The sequence below is a fragment of the Archocentrus centrarchus genome, unplaced genomic scaffold, assembly GCF_007364275.1.
Source record: "Archocentrus centrarchus isolate MPI-CPG fArcCen1 unplaced genomic scaffold, fArcCen1 scaffold_71_ctg1, whole genome shotgun sequence".
Taxonomy (NCBI): Eukaryota; Metazoa; Chordata; class Actinopteri; order Cichliformes; family Cichlidae; genus Archocentrus; species Archocentrus centrarchus.
The window spans coordinates 46,748-72,986 of NW_022060286.1; the positions used below are offsets into that span (position 1 = coordinate 46,748).

At 40.2% G+C, this 26,239-nt stretch overlaps 1 long non-coding RNA gene across 1 annotated transcript in view; it reads left to right on the forward strand.

Annotated features, from left to right (window-relative positions):
• The window catches only part of LOC115777748 (uncharacterized), a 45,814-nt gene extending 29,048 nt beyond the window's left edge, over positions 1 to 16,766 (forward strand). Inside the window, exons 3-4 of the long non-coding RNA XR_004019672.1 lie at positions 5,235 to 5,349; positions 16,679 to 16,766. This is a non-coding gene — a long non-coding RNA (uncharacterized LOC115777748). The remainder of the gene's footprint in view (positions 1 to 5,234; positions 5,350 to 16,678) is intronic.
• Positions 16,767 to 26,239: the final 9,473 nt, after the last annotated feature.

Consider the following 26,239-nt stretch of genomic DNA (forward strand, 5'->3'; position numbering starts at 1 on the left):
CGCGCTGACACCAAGAGTCACAATGGCAATGGGTAAATAAAGAGCAGAGCCTCGATTTAAATCCAATGGATGGAGAATCGCATGTGTTAGTGTAGAGTATGACGAGTTACTTTAATCAGCCTGACCCACTCTGTCATCATCACAGACAGAATAAAAGTTTGTCATAAAATATATAATTTCTTTTATAGTGTAGTCATTATTTACACAACTTGAATCTTCATCAGATGAAGCTGAATCCTAATTTTACGTTTAATTTATGAAATTTAATTATTGAGCTGTAGCCTAATGGACAAAAAGTAGGAGACAGAAAGTGAAGAATAAAATGTGGAGAAACAGCTCAGACTGAGTTTACTGACCAACCTGTGTGTTAGTGACTGAGATAGCAGCAGACCCCGGGGGGAGCTGACCTCTGGTAATCCTTAATCAACCCTTAATCAATTTTTATTCCAGACACAAAGATGGTACATAGTAAAGTAAAATGAAAGATAATAAGATAACAGGTTCTAAAAAAAAACAATATTGTTCACTGAGTCACAAATAAATGATGATGTGAGGACATGTGGGTACAGCAACATTTACAAACATATGACTAGCACTACGCCATTTAGTGTAGCGTCATTGTATGCTACATAAAGTCTCTGCATGCTGCCTCTTTTGTATTGTTGCCACAAATGGGCAGTGTACAATGGAGTACCAAAGGTAAGTTTTTATTTAATTAAAACTGCTTTTGCTGCAGTTTATGACCATTTAATTGTTTAAGTAATCATCCAGTAAAAATGGAGTCTATTGATGGAATAGCAACATCATCATATTCATTTTTTTAATGGAAAATTCAGGTGGACTCTGACATAGTTTGCTGATCTGTTATAGAGCCTATGATCACTGATTTAGGTGATTTTCGGTGGAAAATATATCAAAATTCATACTCTGCATTTCAGACACCATAACTTTCAAAATGTTGACAACATTTAAAGGACATGTATCATGCAAAATCCAATTTTTCAGCCGTTAAATATATTTTGTTGTGTACTTTCAGTGTGTAGCAGTGCAGGAAATTTAAATACATTCTGTCCCGGTGCTGCGTAGATATCTTTATATTCTTTTTGGGTCGTAGTTTTTGTTCAGTTTACTCTGCTCATTTTTACGTTTTCTCATGTGTTACGTCACAGTATTTGCTGTGAAACTGCTAAACAAGGGCATGGACAGCAGGCTAACCAATCTTTTGAATCCACCTTTTTTTTTTTTTTTTTCACAGCAATTTTGTAGTCCAGTTTAGTTATGCTGAAGTTGCACGTAGGTAAGTCAAAATGTTCGGTCGATGGGTGTATTAACCCGCACACTTGCTTACATCACCCCACCCCTCCCGCCTCACGCAAGTGACCCCAGACCTCATGGGGACGTGTGTCAGGTCGAGACATTTCCGAAAAGGTTGTGAGGGTCAGTGGAAAAGCGTCTAATTGGAATCGTAAGCATTATTCCTTGTTTTTCTTTATGTATGTCCGAGCCAGCCGAAGGGTCGGTGAGGAGCCTATTGTAATCGCAAGGGGCGTAGGCGCAGAAATGGGGGCGGTCGCATGGGACGCGGTCACAAGCTTTTATTTTAGAAAGAAGTCTGATGTCGATAAGAAAAAAATCTGTGCGCATGTATGCATGGTGGGCACGAGAAAAAAAGGACTGCGTAATTGCCGGGTTCCCATATCTCCACAGATCCACTAGCCCCAGCTGAGTTTTAAAAACATTAAGGCTTTTAGCGACATTAGATAGTGAATGAATGAAGACCTCAATAGTCCCACAATGGGGAAATTTACAGTTAACAGAACACCCATCCAAGCAATACAAACAACAGAACAACAGGGGAGACAGGTGTCTGAGGTCATGCAGCCATTTTACCAATGCTACCTTTAGCAGAAGAAACAGACACACAGTAGGGTGGTTAGGTTAAAAAATTCATCTGGTATGGTGCTATAATGAGCACCCTTCTGGTAAACTCGGTAGCGGGCGTCAGTGCAACGTAATAAGATCAGGATATATTAGACTGGTTCTGAATAGTAGTATACTAATAATCCCAGCATTCTAGAGTCCAGTCTCTGTAAAATTAGAGTCTCAAATAGAGCTAATCTTTGATTAGAAAGACAAATCAGAGAAATAATAATAAAGATAAAAATGAAGAAATTCTAAGGCCAGCTTTGATTTAAACAAACTACACTGCTCACAAAAATAAAGGGAACACTCAAATAACACATACTAGATCTGAATGAACGAAATATTCTCATTGAATACTTTGTTCTGTACAAAGTTGAATGTGCTGACAACAAAATCACACAGAAATCATCAATGGAAATCAAATTTATTAACCAATGGAGGCCTGGATTTGGAGTCACACACAAAATTAAAGTGGAAAAACACACTACAGGCTGATCCAACTTTGATGTAATGTCCTTCAGACAAGTCAAAATGAGGCTCAGTATTGTGTGTGGCCTCCACATGCCTGTATGACCTCCCTACAAAGCCTGGGCATGCTCCTGATGAGGTGTCGGATGGTCTCAGGAGGGATCTCCTCCCAGACCTGGACTAAAGCATCCACCAACTCCTGGACAGTCTGTGGTGCAACGTGATGTTGGTGGATGAAGCGGGACATGATGTCCCAGATGTGCTCAATCGGATTCAGGTCTGAGGAATGGGCGGGCCAGTCCATAGCTTCAATGCCTTCATCTTGCAGGAACTGCTAACACACTCCAGCCACATGAGGTCTAGCATTGTCCTGCATTGGGAGGAACCCAGGGCCAACCGCACGAGCATATGGTCTCACAAGGGATGGAGGATCTCCTCTCGGTACCTAATGGCAGTCATGCCACCTCTGGGAGTACATGGAGGGCTGTGCGGCCCTCCAAGAAATGCCACCCCACACCATTACTGACTTTTAGAGATAAAGAGGCATTTTGAGGACGTGCAGAGAGGACCTGGGTGCTCACACAGACACACACTGAGATATATATATATATATATATCAAAACTATATACAGTATAGTATAGAGATAGTGTGGGCTGTGTTTGTGGATAAACAGTTACAGGAAGTGCTTGGGAGTTGGAGGTGGAGGTGCTTTATTCATTTTTATTCAGGAATAAAAAAAAAAACGAAAATGTTGGATCTCAGACGATTCTCTCTTTTTGGTATCACTTCCACAGACCTAGAAAACACTCTCACAGAAGACTGAAGAAGCAGGGGTGCATAAACTGAACTGCTAATTTGTACAGGGGGTTCTGATTCTGCTGCTATAACACTGGATCAGACTCAGATCACCCAGAACGCTTCCTCTGTTTCCCACGTCCTTTTCAGCAACTCGAATCACATAATGAAACATTCACGTGATTTTAGCAAACGGGGCCTCGTTTAGCTTTTGTCACGTGATTTTCTCAAAAACGATACAGGCCTCGACACAGGCTTCATTTGGACATGCCCCCTTTTGCTCGGTACAGGTCTCGGGGCTTCGGTACAAGACCTAACATCACTAGCGACCATTACACAGACCCCGCAGACTCAGACCTATGTGGATGGCAGCCAGTCGTACATGCACACCTGCAGGAAGTGGTGAGGAGAAAGCAATGGCTCACTCCTGAGTGTGAGACACAGTTCCGGAGCACACACCATGCCCAGGGAGATCCCAGCTGGGATGAGGGATCTCCGCATCAGCACTCGCCACTCTCTCCACCTCAGCAGCCGCAGCTCCGCATGCCAGCCTTGCTGCAGCAGCTGCGCAGTACGACAGCTGTCCCGCCTCTTCCCAAGCCTCTGGGGATACGGCTGGGCAGCTTCTCTCTGGCATCAGATGCTCCTCCACCTGCCGCTTCACTCGCTGTCTCCACCTCTCTTTTGCAACCTGGGTGCGTAAACAAAGCTCAAGACCCCGCAGGGGTAAAACGGAGATGGCAAACCATGACATGATTCCTGCAGCAGCCACCGTGAGTTCACAGCTTTCTGATGCTGTTATTCTGTGGAAAATGCATCATATATATGAAGTTTTGATTCACATTCCCCCACTGCCTGCTCATGGGAATCTATGGACATTAAGACAATGAACTCTGTTTCTGAACCTGCCTCTGTGGATTTCCCCTCTCTCCATGCCTCTCTGCCTACAAACCACAGTGTTTCCCCTTGTCATGGATATCGACCAGTTTCATGTGAACCTGAGCCCCGATTTCTTGTCTGCCCGATCTGAGTCAGCTAGTTTTTTCCCTGTGGAAGACCCAGCTGTTAATAACCCATCTGAGGAGCTGAAAAGAGACATGATTTACACTGTGACTGTTCTATGCAATGAATGGTTAACGGTTCCCTGTGTCGAGTACAAAGGGGCACTTGTCTCGAAGCTGCAGAGACTGATTTTTGGCTTTCCTTGGCTGTTGGACTCCTTACATGGACTTGTAAGGAATTTCCTTATGGACACTGTTCACCTTAGTCCCCCAGCATCCTCTCTCTTTAAGACTGTTGGTTCACTCAAGGCTCCCTCTGTATCTGAGCCTGCCTCTGCATCCGTTCCTGTTCCTCAGGTGGGGACAGCCACAGATGAGCCTGCTCTGGCACCCGTTCTGTTCTTCGGGTGGGAGCACTTAAGCCTCAGCAGTCCACGTCGCCTGCAGTAGTGCCGCAGTCCACACCACCGGCAGCAGCCTCCAAGCCACAGCCTCTGTGAGCTCCAACAGTTTTGCCACAGCCTCTGTCAGCTCCAGGAGTTTTGCCTCAGCCAGTGCCCCCATTGTCAGCTCCCTCAGCCTTCAGTTCAGTTCCCTCTGTCCTGTCAGTCAGCTCTTTAGCCCCAATTCCTTTGGTGCCCTCAGTCAGCTCTTTAACCCCCTTGGTCCCTGCAGTTTCAGTCCCCTCATCTTCAGTTTCAGTCCCCCTCAGCTCCAGCTCCCTCGGTCCCTGTCCCCTCTAACCATGGCCACTTCTCTTTTACACCTGAGCATATGAACACTTCCACAAAGGACACATCTGTGCATGCTAAATTATAGTTCTTTGTTCAGCTTCCTCTCCTTTTCCCTCTGTCCTTCAGATGCAGGAATTGAAACTTAACAGTGTTTAGAAATCAACAAGGTTTTGCTGGTAGGAGTTTATCTCTCCTGTTTAAATTCAAACAAACATTATCAGTGAGAAATCTATTTGATTTTTCTGCTCTAACCAGTATCCAGATCAAATTCAAGCTTCTGCCAAACTTTCAACTTTGTTTCAACATTTGCAGAGGTGAAAGATGATGAGTGGGAGGAGATTGACCCTGAGATTGCTGCACTGCACCGACTCCGAGAACTGTCTCAACACATATCTCATGAATGGGTCTTGAACTCTACAACAACCAGGTATTTTAGTGCTGATTTTACATTGCTGTTACTATACTTAAAGTATGATGGATATGAAAGACATCTGTAAAATTTGTTTAGGTCTCTCACTATGGGGAAAACTTTAATGTCCTCGGATGCCCTATGTTACAGGGCTGCAACAAGTCGTCAACATAATGAATGATGTCGACTACAAAAATTGGTCAACGTGGAATTTTAATGTTGACGCATCATATTCTAAAATCATGTACGTGATTTTGCAACTGCAATAAACTACAGGAAGATATGGGGCCAGTATCACCTTTATTGTCTCCCAATAACAACAATACTAACGAAGAAGGAAGTAATATCAACAACATGACGATGGTGGAAAAGAGAGGATGGAGAAAATAAAAGGAAAATGGAGAAGGACTGTCAAAGGTGTGGGAGCATTTCACAGAAAACAAAAATAAAATTGAATGCAGTCTGTGCAAAGCAGAGCTTTCTTTCCATGAGAGCATCACTACAATGCTGAAAGTTTAAAACGCCAGCACCCTGGAGCTGTGACGTCAGCTCTGGATAGGTATGTTTTAGATAGATAGATAGATAGCATTTATTGTCATTGTACTACAGTACAACGAAATTGAGTAGCAATCCTTAGGTGCCTAAACCCAATATAAAAAACATTCAATAAACTATAAAAACATTCAATAAATGTGAATGAATAAACATTCAATAAACGATTTGCAGTACGGTGGCGTGGTGGTTAGCACTGCTGCCTCACAGTTCGATTCCACCCAGGCCCCTCCCTCTCTCTCTGTGTGGAGTTTGCATGTTCTCCCCGTGTCTGCGTGAGGTTTTCTCCAGGTACTCCAGTTTCCTCCCACAGTCCAAAGACATGCGCTTACTGGGGTTAGGTTAATTGGAAACTCGCCCATAGGTGTGAATGAGAGCCTGAATGTGAGTGTGGATGTTGTCTGTCTCTCTGTGTTGGCCCTGCAACAGGCTGGCGACCTATACAGGGTGTACCCTGTCTCTTGCCCTATGTCAGCTGAGATAGGCTCCAGCCCCCCCCCGCAACCCTAAACACAATAAGCGGAAGTAAATGGATGGAAAAAATAAATAAAAATTAATGTGCGTGTGTTTGCAGTTTTCAGTTCCCAGTGTTTGTGCAGTAATCTTTCTGTTAGGTTACCTGTCGGGAAAATGCTCTCATGGATGATGTTTGCTAAGCGCCACCATTTTAATTATGTTAGTAAACAAGTGAAGAACAATAGGAGCAGCTATGTTGGCTCCCATTGTCCTTCACTTGTGTTTTCTCACCTTAATATTAGCGTTCATTCTTAATAGTAAACCTCTGAGTGAACTGAATGGTCCATAAATATTTCAGTTGTTTTTTGATTTAATTTGAAGCCTTATTTGAACTTTCGGACAGTGGCCATTTTTATTTTTTTTTTTGCACATTATATTTTCATTTAAAAATTGCAGTCACTTTAATGTGAATTATGAAACTCAAATTTTTATGGGTCATATTAAGTGTGAGAAGAAACAACAAGGTGATATTGACAGGTGGGCAGGTTTGAACAAGTGAGGTAAGATGTAAAAAAATGTTGACTAATTGACTAATCAAAAAATAATTGACAGATCAGTTGACCACCAAAATAATCTTTAGTTGCAGCCCTAATTATGTATTAATTCAGCCAGTACTAGCTGGCATTTGTGACACTTGTGTCAAGGCAGAGCTGGGCTCAACAAGGGGTTGACACAATGCCATCCAAAATGTTACAGTTTTTTTCTTTAAACAGGGAATTAAACAAGATCCTGCAATCCTATCATTAAGGGAAGCTCTGTGCTGTAAGGAAATACCTCAAGATCTCAGTATCACTTTTTCTTACAACAAAAATAATAATAAAATAATGTAATAATAATGTAAAAATGTAGGTAATATAATGTAATAATGAAACAACAGCATGATTAATATTATAAAGCATAAAATATACTCAGAAGTATAAAAATTATACAAGGCAATAAAATAAAGAACTTGCACCAGCATAGGCAGTGATGCAAACAGCTGAACTGCAACATTTAAATTTCTCACTGACTTGTATGTCAAATGGTCGTTTGTGTGTATTTTTTTGAGGTTGACATTTGCTGCTTGGGGAAAATATGGCTGTGTGCTGAGACTTGGTGCAACACTCTCCCAAAAAGCTCAAATAAACCTTGGTATGTGTGACAAGATTGTTATGTAAAGAAGGACAATTTTAGTTTAACCCTATCTTTTGTCAATGCGAGAAACAAGGCAGTCGTTAGGAGCCAAACAACACATTATGACTGAAGTAAACAAGCAGCTCAGTGAAAACAATGTTGCTCTGACTAAGGCCATTGATGATTAATGTTTTAAATAGGCCAACAAGAAATGCACATCAACAGGCTTGAGAAGCGCATTGAAAGCATGCATTCAACTTCATCTAAGCACACGGAGGAAATACAGACTATACTCTCAGACACAACCCAGCTGAAAGAGCATATGACTGAGGCTGAACAAACTGTCTCTCAGTGTGTGGAAATAATGCACAAATATCAAGCAAAACTTACAGAAATGGAGGATCACACAAGAAGAGAGAACTTGCTTCTATTCAATTTAAAAGAAGGGGTTGAAGGTGCAAAAGCTCTGAATTACCTGCAAGAACAACTTTCTGGAGGGTTCCCTGCATTGTCTGATGCCTGCCCGGGGCTGGTGGGATGTCACCAGCTTGGATGCTTGCCTGAGCCCGGCACTGGGAGTCAGCTGCGGTGACCACATCTGCTGATCATCAGACATCTCCAGTACACCAACAGGGATTGTATTTTCAAGGAATCCAGAAAAAAATCCCCCTGATATATATATATTAGGGGTGGGACTTTAATGTGTTAATTTTGATTAATTACTTATGGGGAAAACAGCAAATTAAATGTTGATGATCAGGTCCCCGCACCCGGCACGCATCGACCCGTGGCGCACTCGGAGGTTTTCTGATTGTGATGGTGTGCAGAATGTCTGTAACCAATTGCATATATTTCTGTGAAACTAAATCTTTTGCTCTCCATATAAACCCAATGCAGTATTTGGGTTGTGGTCACAGCTGTATCGTGCAAAATAGAGCATGGGTCTCATTGACTTTTTTGATCAGGATGATGTCAAGAATGTTGAAACAAATTTTCATGCATTTCAGAGAAACTAATTTTGTGGACGTTATACAAATTTTCATTTGCTTCTGTAGGGGGTTCTTTTGCATCTATAGCCTTGAATCCATAGTTATGGCTTCAGCCTGGGTTTGTACATGAGTGATTACATTTTTAGCTTGATCGGGCAAAGAATGTGGGAACAAGTGCACAAACAATTTTGTGGCAAGAGAAAAACGAAGGTCAACTTCAACAGCCTGGTGTGACAAGGCCATTGAATATTTTGTAAAACTATGCATAACTATGGATGGGCTACTTGTCTAGATGATCTAGATGGAGCCTATTTTGTCTCACTGGGTCAAATGCCCTAAGAGGAGTTGATTCAAATAGCAGGCCTGAAAATGTCAAAAATTGACACCTTCAACTGAAGATGGACGACTTCCTGCTGGGTTTTGGGTATGGGTCCAAGACACTTTTTTGTATGTCTTACACAATTTCAGATATGTAGATAAAATGTAGCCCTGGTGCTACACAAAAAACATGGTATTTTTTTTTTATATTTCCAGGTCCCACTAGGTAACGCTCTAACATTTAGGGGCATTATGCATATCATTGTGTTCAGGGTGGGAGGCTTATCAAACCACTAAAGTTTGAGGCAGATTGGGCAAGTTGGCTTTGAGTTACGGCCCTTTTTGTGTTCATGGCGAAACACCGAAAGTTGCCATCCTGCCAGGGTCATGCCCTTTGGCGAAAACTCACAGTTTTGAAAACAGTGTAAGGCCAAATCGTTAAAGCTTTTCAGGGGAAATTTGAGATGGTTCGGCTCAACCACCTTGGAGCTGTACCTCAAAGTGTAAAACATGACATTTCCTGCTCCCACTAGGTGGCGCTGCGACTGTCAGTAAATATTATCATATGTATTGGTTCAGGGGCAGACTGTCATCCTACTGCTGAAGTTTGATCCAGATTGGATAATGCAGGTTTGAATGAGAGGCAATCAAATTTTCCTGGTGAATGATCAAAATTCACTGTGGTGTCGCCCTCTGGTGAAATCTCACCATTTTGAAATTTAGATTCCCCCTGGTGTGTAGATAAGACAAAACAAATATGAAGTTGATAACATCCAAAACCTCTGAGTTATTAGAGAGAATATAAGGGCAGGAAATGGCTAAAATCAGTCATTTGATTAAAAATGGCGGACTTCCTGTTGGGTTTAGGCCATTGGACCCTGGGTCATTTTTGTTCGTCCAGACATATTATATATGTGTACCAAATTTTATACATGTACATGAAACACAGCAGTGGGAATTGAACTAAAGCTAGCATTGTAGACCCATTTTGAAAGGGCCATGCCTGAAACCATTAAAATACTTAAATTTTCACCAGACCTGACGTGTGCAAAAAAGCAATTCAGTTGCTTAAATGTCCAAAGCAATTACAATAGGGCCTTGGCACAGGTTGTGCTCAAGCCCTAATAACAAACGGAGCATTTACATTAGGGTCTTCTCACATTTCGTGCTCAGGCCCTAAAAAAACACATTTTAATCGCACTTTGCACGGTGGAATGTTTCTCAGTGCACAAGTTCCAGGCATACAGATTATATCGATGCACAATGTGATGAGCATGATGAGCTGTGTCCAAATTTAGGGGCCGCATCCTGCAAAGGACCCACGAAGACTGCAAAGGCCGGAAGTGAGTGGCTGTGAAATTGGATGGTCTAGCCTTCATATCTGTGTCCCCTGCCCTCACCTCTGCGTAGCTCATGCTGCCTAGCAACCGTGAGTGCGAAGCACAGCTGTGAAAAAGCAGCTGGTTAAACGGAGAATCAACTTTTTCTCCTTTTTGTGGTTTAATTTTAAGTCTTTAATTCAAAATAAGCTGTTAATATAGTTGGAAATTAATCATTCACTCAGCTGTATTCCTTGATGTTAAAATGTGTCATGCTTGTTTTAAGTGAGACATTAATGTTGAATAAAACTATCCAGTTATGATGCTTAACTTTAATTTCAGGTGATTGCTTATCACCGCAGCACTTCCCCCCTTCGTTGGTCTGTGTAGTAGACTGGTGGGAAAATAAACAAAATTTTGAAATTTAAGCTTAGGTATATTGATTCATTCATCAACCAAACTTAAATTAATATTTATCATGTTAAATATTTAAATGTGATTAAAATGTGATTAATTTCAATTAATTAATTACAAAGCTTCTAATTAATTCGATTAATTTTTTTAATCGAGTCCCACCCCTAATGTGTGTGTATATATATATATATATATATATATATATATATATATATATATATATATATATATAAATATATAAATATGTTTTTTCATAGTACTGGCAAGAATTTAAAACTACTTTCACTCCTGTATATAATCAAACTAAAATTTACACGGAGCTCAAAAACTACTTACTCCTAGAAGTATGAAATTTGGTTTACACATTCAGCACATCACCCTGATCAAAAAAGTCAATCACACCCATGCCTCATTTTGCAAGCTGCCCTGTGAACTCGTCCCTAATTCCCAATTTCAAACTTCACAAGTGTGATAAGGACCCACTCCTGAACACATCCAGATGGCATTGAATGACAGAATTTGGGGTTTTCATTAGTTGTCAGTTATAATGATCAAAATTAAAAGAAACAAACATTTGAAATATATCAGTCTGTGTAATGAATGAATATAATATACAAGTTTCACTTTTTGAATGGAATTACTGAAATTAAGCAACTCAACTGTAGTTCTCCAACCACGTTGGCTCCATCATATGGTGTCCATACTGTGTTGATTCAAGACATTTCAGTCCATTTTATTGTCCATTTATATGAACCCTTCATCCCAAACTCCTTTTCTGAAAGAGACAAGAAACACTGAACAGTATCTTTTGTAAAAAAACAACAAATCACATTAAAACATCAAATGTAAAAATTTTATTTTATATTTTTTAGATAAATGTGAAATTTCCTATTTCCCATTTTTGCATTTCCAATTTATCTTGCTTTTCTGTCATTTCCCCCCTTGGAAAACATCACACTGTTATATAAAACATCAGTAAAGAAATAAGGAAAATTAAAAATATGAGAGTAAATATTTAAGAGTATAATAAGGCTAAATATTAGGAGTACAATAAAGAAGATCAAAATGGATATCTTTCGACCACTCCTCCTATCACCACATCTTCATCCTCATCCATACCAGTTGTTTGTATTAATGGCATCTGAGTTTGATCACTAGGCATAACTATTCCAACCCATCTCAATATCATTGCTTTTGCAAAAGTCAACAGCAACGTGCAAAAACAAAACATCACACATAATGATAGAATGACTGCAATCAAAATTTGAACCAATATTGTGCCCATTGGTCCTAATTTATCCTGCAACCAAGCATTAGCTGACTATCCAGCTCCTTCTGATGGACCAAATGCATCTCTAATATGTTTCAATGCATCAATGAGACTAGTGATATTGTCTGAACTATCTGGTATTAATGTATAACAAGCATCTCCTGTTAAATTCAGAGTCACACATAGGCCACCTTGCTTGGCCAGAATATAATCAAGAGCCATATCATGTTTCAACAGTGTCAGTCGGTGACTTTTTTGAGTGTTTGACAAAAGTTCAAATCTTTTAATAGTTTCATTTGCAAAACCCTGTAAAGTATATGTAATGTTATCAATATGATCTGCTAAAAACACAACACCATACCATGGAAAAATTCCTATACCCCATTTTTCTCCCAGATTTATTCTCCAATGGTAAGATTCCAAGTTATGAAATTGAGCAAGTTCTCTTTTTCTCCTATTTCCCCAAATTTCATTAGATTGGTTCTTATTGGGTGCTTCACCCCTCTGTATAGTGAAAACCTCATATGGTAATTTCAAAGTTGCCATATAACAGCATCCTATCCACCTATATGGCAGAAATATATACGCTTTGTCACCACAAACCCACCAGATATCTTTAAAATTTCCTATAGTTACATTACCAGGCAACAGTTGATGTTTCACACTCACAGTTTTACTCTGTTTTTGATATGGTATCTTAAAAGTCACTTGAAACAACTCCTTTACATTCTTAGGCTTATGCTCACCAAAATCCATCATATATTTAGTACAGTCTGAAATGCCCATAAACATCCCAGGTCCTTGGTGAGTATTATTAGAACAAAAACAATCTTCAGCTCTCTCAGGTCTTACCACCATTGCATCCGGAATTGCTGTTATTGCATTTTCATGTTAATCAAGTAAATTTAAATATGGCAGCTCACTTAACCAAGAACAGTTTAACCTAGGTCTAAACAGATGCACTGACAATGCCATGACTATATCTTCTGCTGATTGTTGTTGATATAACAACTATGATTACACATAAGATTGACACATAGGGAGCAATGGTTCTGGTACAGTCTCTAAAATTGAAGGCCATGTTCCCGGTGTTGGAACTTTGACCACACATGGACAATTCAGTCTTAACAGATTTTACAGAATGTGTTAACTGTTGGAACCATAAGTTCCTACTGGCCCATGGGTCTTTTTTTTGCAATACAGAGGAATCAAACCCATATGCTTTCCACTAAGCATCTCTCTTCTGAACTGCATGATAACGGTCAGTCATTTCATGTTAATACTCTTAGTTCAGGTATTAACATATAAAATCACACATACATATAATATCCATCCTCCACATATCATTTTAGTATAATATCAACTGAGCAAGTTTATTACACAGTCAAGCATCTCACACACCCAAACCATTCATATCCAGCTCTCAGAATGTCCTTCACTGTGGGGCTCATAAAAACCTCTCTCTATAAACCCCTTACTTTAGAACCCACATTGTTATTTATTTTTCTTTTTTAAGGAACCATAAAATTAACAAAATCCTTCCAAAAGAAACATGAAATTCTGTCATCAGAGACCTCTTACATAAAGATGCACAAATTGTAAGAGCACAAAAACAGATCATTAAGACATGTAAACTACAAATCCCTCAAAGAAATGTCTGAATTTCTAACAATAACAAGCAACTCATGTATTGTGTATTTTATCATTACCAATAATATAACATCTATAACCTCTATGTTTAATTACCAACCAGCAGCAACTTCATAAGGCAAGATGCCACACCCACACACACAACCTCTAAGCGCGGGAAAAATGAAAAGGAAGGAGGGGGAACTCCTCCTCATAAACACACAAAGGACAGGCTCAAATTCACACACACACACACACACACACTTTCACAAAATGGTGAATCCACACACACCCAAAAAACAAAATGGACGCTTGGCCAAAAGGCCCACAAAACCACATGTGGATGATTTCCAACCCTGAGCAGGTAGAGGCCTCACAGCTCTGTCTCTGCTCCTGCTCAAATCCTTCATAACCATGTGCTCTGTTTACAACAATATATGTAACATACTCCAAAAAGCAATATTCACAGCAACAAATGATTATTCTCATGTACAAAACACCACTATACACACACACCCCTACAAATCCAGCCAGTTATCACTTTGTCAAATGTTAACACCAATTGTCAAATCCCTACTCAAACTATTCAGTTTTACACAAACTTTTACTTCTCTTTAAAGCCAATTATACTTAATTTGTTAATCACACACCAGTCTGCTCTTCAGAGAAAACGAGGGACAAACCCTTTCTCAACAGGGGCAACATGCACACACACACAGACACACCCAAGAACATACACAGACATGAGAAGGAGGGGTGAAAAGCTCCCTCTCACACATAGCGCACACACACACACACACACACTTAAACCAAGTCAACTTCATTCATACCAATAGCATGCTTACAAATGCCACTTCTTTCCTTTTATTTCTTTTATTTCTCTTTTCCTACCTTTTAATTTATGCTTACCTTTAATGAGGTGTAGATTCAAGTAGAAAGGCTGCATCATACATGTTCTTCAACTATGTCAGAGTGGGAACCTTCTCTATTGAATTTCTCCCTACACCCCCAGTTTTATTCCTTTATAAAACTGACCTAATAAAACAATTCTAATGTTTTCTTAGGATTTAGGTCTGCCTAAAGCAGCCTCCAAAAGAGGGCTTCTCTCCAAATAATGCGGCTTTTTCTTTCCTTATCTTTATCCTTATTCCTTTTCATCATTACTCATTTCACTTTTCTCTTTTACATCTTATTTCTTCTTTACAGGGGCTAGCTTTTACAATTTATTGTGAAGAAGAAAAGGACTTTTACACACAAATTACCTACTTTAAGTCTTAAGAATAAAATGAGGGAACTCTAAACCCTACTTCCCTGTCAGGGTGCTGCTTTTACAATTTAGTCTGAAGCAAAAGAACTTCTGGACCCAAATTACTTGTTCTTCTGTTTTAGAATAAGTTGAGGGACGTCGAAACCCTACTTCCCTATTTTTGGGGGGCAGCTTAAATCAAAGGACTTCAAAACCCAAACTGCTTGCTTTTATGATTCAAAATTAATTGAGGGGCCTCGAAACCCTGCATCCCGGACTTTTAAGGGTTGGCAGCTTTTTTGCGGTGTGTTCTGAGACATCGGTCCCTCTAAACCGTTACATGGTTGCTTTTATATCCCACTCAGACCGCAACGACCTCTAAACCTATCAAAACCCAGAGGGTGGGCATTTCTCAGTGAGGTGATCAATCCTACACGGGCTTTCACCGTCATCACCCGTGTCCCTTTTTCTTTTAATTCTTATTTTACTTCATTCTTTAACTTTTTTATTTAACTTCGTTCTTCTGACATCAAAACTATACATCATAGACACAATTTCCAACTTAATTTAGTATTCTTCAATCAGCAGATATTTTAGATAAATGAGTTCTGCTCACTTGCTTTTTATAGAGGCCTCTGTAGCTGTCCGTTGTGTCCAAAATGTATTTCGATCTTGCTTTTCACATTGGGTCACCAAATTGTAGTATTTTTAAAAATTAAACTTCTGTTCATTTAAGAAAAGGTGCAGGAAGTGCTCAATTAATCTTCAATTGCTTTTATTTTCCATATCAAAAGAATGAAGTCAAAACACAGGGCCCTGTTAATTACTCTGGAATTTTTCACTTCTTCCTGTTATCTCTGTCTTCTGTATTTTCTTCACTTCTTCCCATTTTTCTCATGCATGTATTCACTTTCACTTCTACTCTTTTTAAATCTTGTCTCTCTTTCCTTAACACTATTTCTCTCTCTCTCTCCCTTTTTTTTCCCTCAACCTCCCAAATACTTAACAATTTAAAACGAAGGATAACTACAACACACACAAAAACAAAAATCCTCCAACACAGGTGCTTTTTCTGTGTGAGCTGGGATGAAACAAAAACACACTCACTTCACAAGGTGGCTCCTGGCCATTGAGTTCCCCAGAAGCTGACCGCTTCTGTTAGCCCACAAACAGTTCTCAGTTCGTGATGCCAGAAAATGTTGTTTCTTGATCTTGATGCCATAATGTTGTGTTTGAAGAAATCCTTCGCCGACAAAATCTTAATGCATATATACAAAGTTTATTACAAAAACACAAAGTATCAAAACAGGTGCTTTTTTCCTAGCTACCTGGGAGAGGATGCCCAATTTTCCTAACTCAACTCAGCAAGGGGAGAACAAAGATTATATAGGGTTGGTGAAACACCCACATTCCTAGCTTCCCATATATGGCTATAAGGAACAGCTTCAACCCCTAATCTATAGCTGGACATATGGTCAATTCCTTATATGGAAGCTACAAGGGGCCTTTTGTGCATTCCTTTCTCAAGTTACCCTTCTGCACAAACCAACAAAGGCTTTAAGGAAAGAGACCATATATGCATATATAAAGTTTAACATAGCAGTACAGACACCACACTTTCTAATTGTAGATTGTGAGAATGGTAACCCCAGGGCATAACTGCATGCCAATAAGCTCAAATAAAAAGCTGCTGATCTCAACTTTGTAGGGAATTCTGATGTCAGTGGTTGACACTAAGTGGAAATATTTTGGGGGTTTTGGAGAGAACTACAATGCCAAAAATCAGTACCAGGTACATTTAGTTGTGTATGTTCATGCACATAACTGTTAATATGAGGAAGGTATAAACTTCGTTTAGCCTAAGTGTATATCTAATTGATAGATACTGTATGTAGCAAATGATGTCATGAGGTTTAATAGAATCACTCTGCAAGATTTCACTATGTACTTGTATGATATTAATATGTTAACTTTCCATTAGGCTGGACACTGACCAAAACCCAATGAGTTTGCTGAATGGATTTCGGGAGTGTGGCAACTTCACATCTTGTGTCATTAAAAGGAAGAAGGTTGGTGAAATTTAAAGAAAAACTTAGAACCAAGGAAGAATTAAGACAAGATGAGCTGAAATAAGACTTCAGGATTTTTAAACTTTGTGATGTTTAGATGATCTAAAATCTATAATATTCAAATAAAATTATTTTGTCATGTAATAGATGTAGAAGATAATATCTTTTGCAAACTTATTTATCTCATATTTCTCAACTGCCAGTGTCACTTATCCCAGTGATCAACAGTTATCCCTTTCAGTTCATTCCTTTCTTATATGTAGAAATCCTTATTAATTCAGGATCACTGAAGGCATTTAACCAAACATAACTGCATGCTCTTAGGCTCATAGGGCAGTATAATATCATGCTGGAAGGGGGGGCTAGGGTTAGGGTTTTTTATTTGTCACCTATTTATTTTACCTTTTTTTTCTTTTTATTTACTTTTTTTATTTATTCACTTGCTTATTTTATTCTTTTATTTCATTTTTCATTTAAATATATGTATGTGTGTGTGTGTTTATGTGTGTGTGTATGTGTATATATGTTTATAATTTTTTATATGTTTATTTGTTTTTGTTTTTATGTAATTTTTCCCCCCAAAAATTCATTTACTTTTAATTATATGTTTTGTGGTATATGCATAGGGTTGTATATGTAGGGGTGAGTAGGTCTGCAGGTGCATTGTATGGAGCCTTATGCATACGTGTGTGTGTGTGTGTGGGGGGGGGGGGGGGGGGGCTGTAAGAGTTATGTTGCATACATATGTCCCTGCATTGCTTCTTCCAAGTCTGTAAATTTTAAAATATGTCTCATTTATTTTCAATAATTCTTTTCACAATATGGGGGTGGGGGGTAACTAGTGCTTTATTTGCTTTAATTTTTTGAGTTTTCCTGTGTACACCTACTTTTGCCACAATGCCAATTTTTTTTTTTTTCTTCAGTCGCACGTTCTTCTCTCCCAGCCCTTCCTTTCTCCCCTGCTTTGCTGCTTTAGAGCTGCTCTTCACACAACTTCCGAACTGGAATTTATAATTATGGATCTGGTCAGCTGGTCTCTCAACGCCATTGTTTCGATCAAATTTTCACCATGAGGAGATTGGGGGAAGGAGAACCCTATTCCCTCTTATTAATTGACATTCCAGCTGGCTACGTTATGGTTCCTGTGTGGTGTGGAAGATGACGTGCGTGGCTGTATTGTCAATGGAGGACACACACATTTGGCTTATTGACACTGGGATTTCTCCGAATTGGACCAGGAGATACCTGGCTTGTCGTTACAATTCAGGAAGTCTAGGCAGCTGTCTGGCCTTGGTAAGGCTGCTTATGACGGGAATACAGGAAGTTACAGACTCAACTCAGACTCAGTATATCTGGAGCTGATTTGGAGGGGTAAGATCTTGGAGATGTATGTATCTGTTTCTGTGCGGCGAAGGAACGAACCAAGAAGATTCGGATGAATTGGATGTTTTTGCCACAGAGAGGTGCCAGAAAGACTAAAGGCTATCAACAAATTAATCAGTATAGTCTATACCCAAAACAAGTCATAGAATCAGAAATTTGGCTCCCTGGCATTCTTGGACTGCCGCTTATCAAATTGTCTCCGGGAAGTTTTGTAAACAGATACTCTACGCCCCCGCTGTCCTGTCTTCTTCTGATCTGTGTTGGACTGATCTCCCTGACCCAGCTGCTGAGGAACTTTACATCTTATTAGAACTGTTAGCTGAGGAGGCAGTTTGAGTCAGCCTCACAGTAGTGAATAAAGTGTGTCATGCAGAAATGTTAGGTTTTCCAGTGAAAACCAATGGGTAATTGTGGGCGTGGTTACGGGGGCGGCGTGCAAAATGAGGCATGGGTCTGATTGACTTTTTTGATCAGGGTGATATACAGAATATGGAAACCAAATTTCATAATTCTAGGAGTAACTAAAATTTCTGAGCTCCAGGTAAATTTTATTTTTATTATGTAGGGGCGCTATTGCAGGAATTCCCATTGTTTCTTCAGTTATGGATACAGGGTGGGACACTACATAAGTTATTAAAGTTTGGGACAAATCGGGCAAAGCATGCACGAGTGATGACAGAAAACTTGAGGGTTACAAAGGCCAAAATAAAGGCCAAATTCAGCGCCCCTTTGTGAGAAGACCGTTTAATATTCTATAAAACCACAAATAACTTTTGGTGCCCTACTTGTCTAGATGATGCTGAACGATTTTGGTGTTTGTAGGTACAACACCCTAGGAGGAAAACTTTCAAATATGAGGCCTGGAAAATCGTTGTCTTGGTAAAGGGAAAAGTTCAGGCCAAGATGGCTGACTTCCTGTTTGTTGTGTGGGGGTACTCCAAGAGGATTTTTTGCTTGTCTTGACATGATCTCTGTGTAACGCGAATTTTGTGGTTTTACGACAAAGTTGATCGTTGCCTCTCCCATAGGAGCCCAAAAAATGGACTTTTCTTGGAGGCGCCATGGTCAGGGGGTCAAATTTGCAATCAAAGAGGCAGAAAGAAAAGGCAGTGATTACAATTATGCGCTTTTCCAGTCCCCCTCATATATACCTTTTCGGAAATGTCTCTACCTGACGCAAGTCCCTATGAAGTCCGGGGTCACTTGTGACCGCGTCCCATGCAACTGCCCCCATTTTTGCACCTACGCCCCTTGCGATCACAATAGGCTCCTCGCCGACCCTTCGGTTGGCTCGGGCCTAGTGAAGAATGTATTCGGCCCCCTTGAACTTTTCAACCTTTTGCCACATTTCAGGCTTCAAACATAAAGATATAAAATTTTAATTTTTTGTGAAGAATCAACAACAAGTGGGACACAATCATGAAGTGGAATGAAATTTATTGGATGTGTCAAACTTTTTTAACAAGTAAAAAACTGAGAAGTGGGGCGTGCAATATTATTCGGCCCCTTTTACTTTCAGTGCAGCAAACTCACTCCAGAAGTTCAGTGAGGATCTCTGAATGATCCAATGTTGTCCCAAGTGACTGATGATGATAAATAGAATCCACCTGTGTGTAATCAAGTCTCCGTATAAATGCACCTGCCCTCTGATAGTCTCAGGGTTCTGTTCAAAGCGAGAGCATCATGAAGACCAAGAAACACACTAGGCAGGTCTGAGATACTGTTGTGGAGAAGTTTAAAGCCGGATTTGGATACAAAAAGATTTCCCAAGCTTTAAACATCTCAAGGAGCACTGTGCAAGCAATCATATTGAAATGGAAGGAGTATCAGACCACTGCAAATCTACCAAGAGCCGGCCGTCCCTCTAAACTTTCATCTCAAACAAGGAGAAGACTCATCAGAGATGCAGCCAAGAGGCCCATGATCACTCCGGATGAGCTGCAGAGATCTACAGCTGAGGTGGGAGAGACTCTCCTATGGACAGACTGTCCATAGGACAACAATCAGTTGTACACTGCACAAATCTGGCCTTTATGGAAGAGTGGCAAGAAGAAAGCCATTTCTCAAAGATATCCATAAAAAGTCTCATTTAAAGTTTGCCACAAGCCACCTGGGAGACACACAAAACATGTGGAAGAAAGTGTTCTGGTCAGATGAAACCAAAATCAAACTGTTTGGCCACAATGCAAGACGATATGTTTGGCGTAAAAGCAACACAGCTCATCACCCTGAACACACCATCCCCACTGTCAAACATGGTGGTGGCAGCATCATGGTTTGGGCCTGCTTTTCGTCAGCAGGGACAGGGAAGATGGTCAAAATTGATGGGAAGATGGATGGGGCCAAATACAGGACCATTCTGGAAGAAAACCTGTTGGAGTCTGCAAGAGACCTGAGACTGGGACGGAGATTTATCTTCCAACAAGACAATGATCCAAAACATAAAGCCAAATCTACAATGGAATGGTTCACAAATAAATGTATCCATAAATGTCTCTCAATGTGCAAAACTGATAGAGACATACCCCAAGGGACTTGCAGCTGTAATTGCAGCAAAAGGTGCCGCTACAAAGTATTAACGCAAGGGGGTCGAATAATATTGCACGCCCCACTTTTCAGTTTTTTATTTATTAAAAAAGTTTGACACATCCAATAAATTTCATTCCACTTCACGCTTGTGTCCCACTTGTTGATTCTTCACAAAAAATTAAAATTTTATATCTTTATGTTTGAAGCCTGAAATGTGGCAAAAGGTTGAAAAGTTCAAGGGGGCCGAATACTATCGCAAGGCACTGTATATACCTTTTCGGAAAAATCTCAACCTGACGCAAGTCCCCATGAGGTCCGGGGTCACTTGCTACTGTGTCCCATGTGACCGCGCCCCTTTTTGCACCTACATCCATTGCGATGACAATAGGCTCCTCGCCGACCCTTCGGTTGGCGAGGGCCTAATGAAGAATGCTTATGATTCCAATTATGGGCTTTTCCAGTCCCCCACATATATACCTTTTCGGAAATGTCTCGACATGGCGCAAGTCCCCATGAGGTCCGGGGTCACTTGCTACTGTGTCCCATGTGACCGCGCCCATATTTGCCCCTATGCCCCTTGCGATTACAATAGGCTTCTCGCCGACCCTTCGGTTGGCTCGGGCCTTGTTAAAGCAGCAAGCGGCGATAAATGGCCCTCGCCACTTGTGAGCCCCCGCGAACCCCCAGAGAGCTACCTGAGAGCCGCTGCTCCTGCCACCTGTGAACTGCCTTCCCTGCGAACAGCCTGCAAGTCACTAGTGAGCCCCTTGCAAGCCACCTGAGATCCCCCTTCAAGCTGTCTGAGAGCCAGATCTTCTGCCAAATGTAACCCCCACTGGCAAAAGATGAAAATCTCGGCAAGGATGGACATGATAACGCTGTTGAATCTATCTATTTGTCTGTCTCGAATGTGTCTACCTTGTTTGATGCATTTCAGAGAACCGAAATGTGATTCTCATCATATAAGACTTTTGTTCCATCTGTAGGGGGCACTAGTGCACTTATTGCTCTGAATGCATGAACGTAAATGAAGTCTTCTTTAGTAGATAAGAGAAAAAAATGTCAGACAAAGATTGTGTGAATGATTGCACAATACATGTGACAATGTTGTGGTTTCTCTATAGAGACATGATGTTGATATTGGGTGGGTGGTCACGGCTGTAGCGTGCAAAATAGGGCATGGGTCTGATTGACTTTTTTGATCAGAATGGTGTACACAATGGCTGTACCTAATTGCATATATTTCCGGGTAAATTAAATTGTTTGCTCGCCATATAAAACCAAGTGAGGATTTCCCATTGGAATAACATGGGATATTTGGGAAATAGTCATGGCAACAGTTTAGAGAATTCAATATGGCTGTGATTGGCTTTTTTGTTCAGGAGGATGTCAAGAATGAGGAAACCAATTTTCATGCAGTTCAGAGAAACTAATCCTGTGGACCTCAATACAAATTTTCAGTTGCTTCTGTAGGGGGCACTATTGCAGCTATGGCCTTGTATCCCTAATTATGGGTTTAGCGTAGGTCTCTACATAAGTGATTACATTTTTAGAGTGGTCAGGCAAAGCATGTGCCAAAGATTGCACAAACAATTTTGTGTCAAGACAGAAAAACGAAAGCCAAATTCAGCACCCTGGTGTGAGAAGACTGTTGCATATTCTACAAAACCTTCGATAGCTTTTGATGCCCTACTTCTGTAGATGATGCTGACCCATTATGGTGTCACTGGGTTAAATGCCCTAGGAGAAGATGTCTCAAATACGAGGAGACCAACAGTGCAAAATTAGCAAAAACCAAATTTCAAGAAAAGCTAGCGGATTTCCTGTGGGAAAATCCGCTGGGCATGGGTCTGATTGATGGTTTTGACTGTGGTGGGGTACAGAATGTCTGAAAGTAATTTCATACATTTCCGAGAAAGTAAATAGTTGGCTTTCCATATAAACACAACACGTGGTCACGCGTGCGGCGTGCAAAATTGGGCATGGGTCTAATTGACGTTTTTGATCAGGAGAATTTCAAGAACGTTGAAACAAATTTTCATGCATTTCAAAGAAACTAATTTGGTGGACCTCCATATAAATTTTCATTTTGTTCTGTAGGGGTCGCTATTGCACCTCTGCTATTGTTTCTCCATTCATGCATTCAGTGTGGGTCTCTACATAAGTGATTCCATTTTGGGACAGATCGGGCAAAGCATGTGCGAGTAATGGCAGGAAAGAGGATGGGAAATTTTGCCGGAACAAAGGCCAAATTCACAGGCCTGGTGTGACAAAGCCGGTAAATATTCTACCAAGCCTTTGATAACTTTTTATGCCCTATGTCTCTAGATGATGCTGAGCCATATTGGTGGCAGTGGGTCAAATGCGCTAGGAGTTTTACATTCAAATACGAGGTGAGCGAAATTGCTGACTTGGCAAAAGCCAAATTTGAAGCCACACTGGTGGATTTCCTGTGGGTCGTGCAGGGGTACTTCAAGAGGATTTTTTGTTTGTCCAGGTGTGAAGGGGGCGTGGGTCATATTTAATCAGTGGTTTCAGTTGAAACCAATTTAGGACTCCGCTCCATTGTTTCCTGTGGCCTATTGAGGTCACTGGAACAAAGGTGTGAATGGGGGTTGACCCACGCCCCCTTCACACCTGGGCACATGTGTTTCACGCACATGATCAATAGAGGGTCATAACCACCTCCAGGGGACTACGCCCACAGGGGTTTAAATACCTGGGTCTCTCCACCATTTGGTTGAGAACTGAAGAAGCCTTTCGGATGAGAGGTGAAACGTCTTCAAGAAACAAAAAGAAGTCCAGTCGCCTTTTTCAAGCTCCAGAGACTACTATGACCTGGATGACTGAGAATCTACACATTCACACTGTAATGGTTGCTAGGCGACATGAGCTACGCTGAGGTGAGGGCAGGTGACGCTGATATGAAGGTTAGACCGTCCAGTTTCACAGACGCTCACTTCTGTCCTTTGTGGTTCTTCGTGGGCTGCGAAGGACCCGGTGGTTTGGGTCCTTCGAAGTATGCCGCCCCTGAATTTGGACACAGCTACGGAGATGACAGAAGATACTACGCTGGTGTATGGGAAATTTAAATACAGGAAATTTCCAGATGGAAGTACAAGCAAAAATGCTGAGTTTGCTTATCACAGGAGCACTTCCACCCTTGATTCATTCATCAACCAAACTTAAATTAATATTTCTCATGTTAAATATTGAAATGTCATTAAAATGCGATTAATTTCGATTAACAAAGCTTCTAATTAATTAGATTAATTTTTTTAATCGAGTCCCACCCCTAATATATATATATATTATATATTATACTGCTATACTTTACAATTTAAGATAGTATCATATTTTTCTTATTTATTATGTTAATGTTTATTTGATGTTTAGTTAAAGATTTACTGTTTATTGTTGCACCATGGGTCTGAGAGTAACAGAATTGCAATTGTGTGTATGTCCTGTACATACTGCAGATTTGGCAATAAAGTTGACTTTGACTGATAATAGGACAACATTTAGAGAGGAGCCTATAGAGAATCTAAAGTGCTCATCTTGGAGGAGTAAGTATGCCTGGCATAACAGTGCATTCAGATCATAATTCTGGTTGCAATATCTGCCAGACATGACGGGCTAAAAAAAAAAAAAAAAAAAAAGTCTAAAAGTCTTTTTTGTGGCTCACACAAATCCTTAATATCTCTAATAAACACAAGAGATTAAGATATCTTTTGGTCCAACACTGGTAAATCCCAGCCATAGGTTCTTGCAAGACAGTTTTTAAAGAGTCCATTTTGTTTTCACTGACTTTTTTCCTCTTCTGGTGAATCAACTGTCAGTGACGATTTTCATCAACAGCCAGCTTTTTTCTTTTGCATATGAAAACCACTGCCACATTGCACAAATACAAATGTAGCATTCTGTCAATGAAAATTTCCATAAAGAGAAATAAAATATTTGATAAAAAAAATATAGTAAAAATGTAAATGAATATTTAATTTATTGTATTATTTACTTTGAATGCTTTTGATTATAAATATTTAATTATAACATTTTAAATGGTCTTTGGCCCACAATTGGGAGTCATTGCCTCAGAGCATTGTAGAGGGCCTGTGTCTGTGATAGCTGACAGGATGATGGGAACATCACGATAACAGTGTTCAACCTGTCATATGAAACTGTTGAGATTAAAACCTGTGATTTGAGTTCCCTCCCTTATCTAACTTGGAACTTTTTTTTTTTTTTCAGGACTTAGACAACCTCTTGGTACATGCTGATGAACAGAAGGTACAAAATTGGCTAATAGGGGCCTCTGAAATATCACACAGCTACAGCCAAAAAATTCTGATCATGGCTGACACAGAAAACTCAACCAGTGACAGAGTCCAGCGAGAATACAGCATGGATCCTCATCACTCAGTAAAAGTCAGAAAGGACTGTCTGTTTAATGAATCCTGTGTACCAGAAGCAGACAGCTACACTGTAGTGAAAATATTTGGACGTGTTTCAGATGATGGACAAACTGTGTCTGGTTTTAATGGATCATCACTTGCACAGCTAATCCTCAAACCATCACTGGAAGCAGCTCCAGTTTTCTCTGTAGATGGAAACACAACCACAGAGTTCCAACATAACTTTATTTGGGTTTTTATGCTCCGTGGCCTCCAATCAGTCTTAGAAACCAACCAGGACAATCACCAGATCTACCAGGTGATGGATCAACCTGACTCAGTTTCCAGCTACAAAATCCCACAAAGACCAGTTGATCACAACATACAGTATGACCAACAGCAGATTATAATAATGGAAGATGACCCTGTGGTCAGAAAAGCTGCTACTTATCTTTATGAGAAGCATCCAACAGTTAGTTCTGTCTATGTCCTTGATAAAAACCAAAAACCCAAACTGATTTACGGAGAATCACTGCCTCTGTCAGAGGACAGCAGGCTGGTGCTGGTAGGCCATGGCAAAAGAGACAACTCAGGAGAAATGAGACTATCAGGATACAGCTCCCAAGATGTGGCAAAAATTATTGAAAGGACCAATAGAGTCAGCAATAAAATCAAAACAACTAGTGTGGTGGCCTGTGAGGTCGGATCAGATCAATCATTCATTGAAACTCTGCTGAAGAACCTCAATGAAAACACCAGAATCAAGACAGAGCTTCATGTGAAGGAGACCGTGCTCCAAGTCAGGCACACAGGAGAGAAAATCACCCAAGAAATCTCTCCAGATGGACTGCAATGGAGACATATAGATGACAGCAAGAAAGTGGTGGCAATCCTTGACAGGAATGGCGATGTAATAATTAGAAATGAGCCTGGTAGTAATGGAGAGGCAGTTTTTATTAATGAAAGAAACTTTCTGGGTCCCAAATTAAACCAACATGAAGCTGCATATTTTCTTAAATACATAAATAACTGGCCAGAATATCAAAGGAATTTTTTTAACAATTATGTTTTGAAGTACTGGACCCCAGAGGAAAAGGAGAAAATTAGCCACGCAATAGACACACTTATGGGCATTACCTGGGCATTCTTTCAAGAATCTAAAGGCAAACT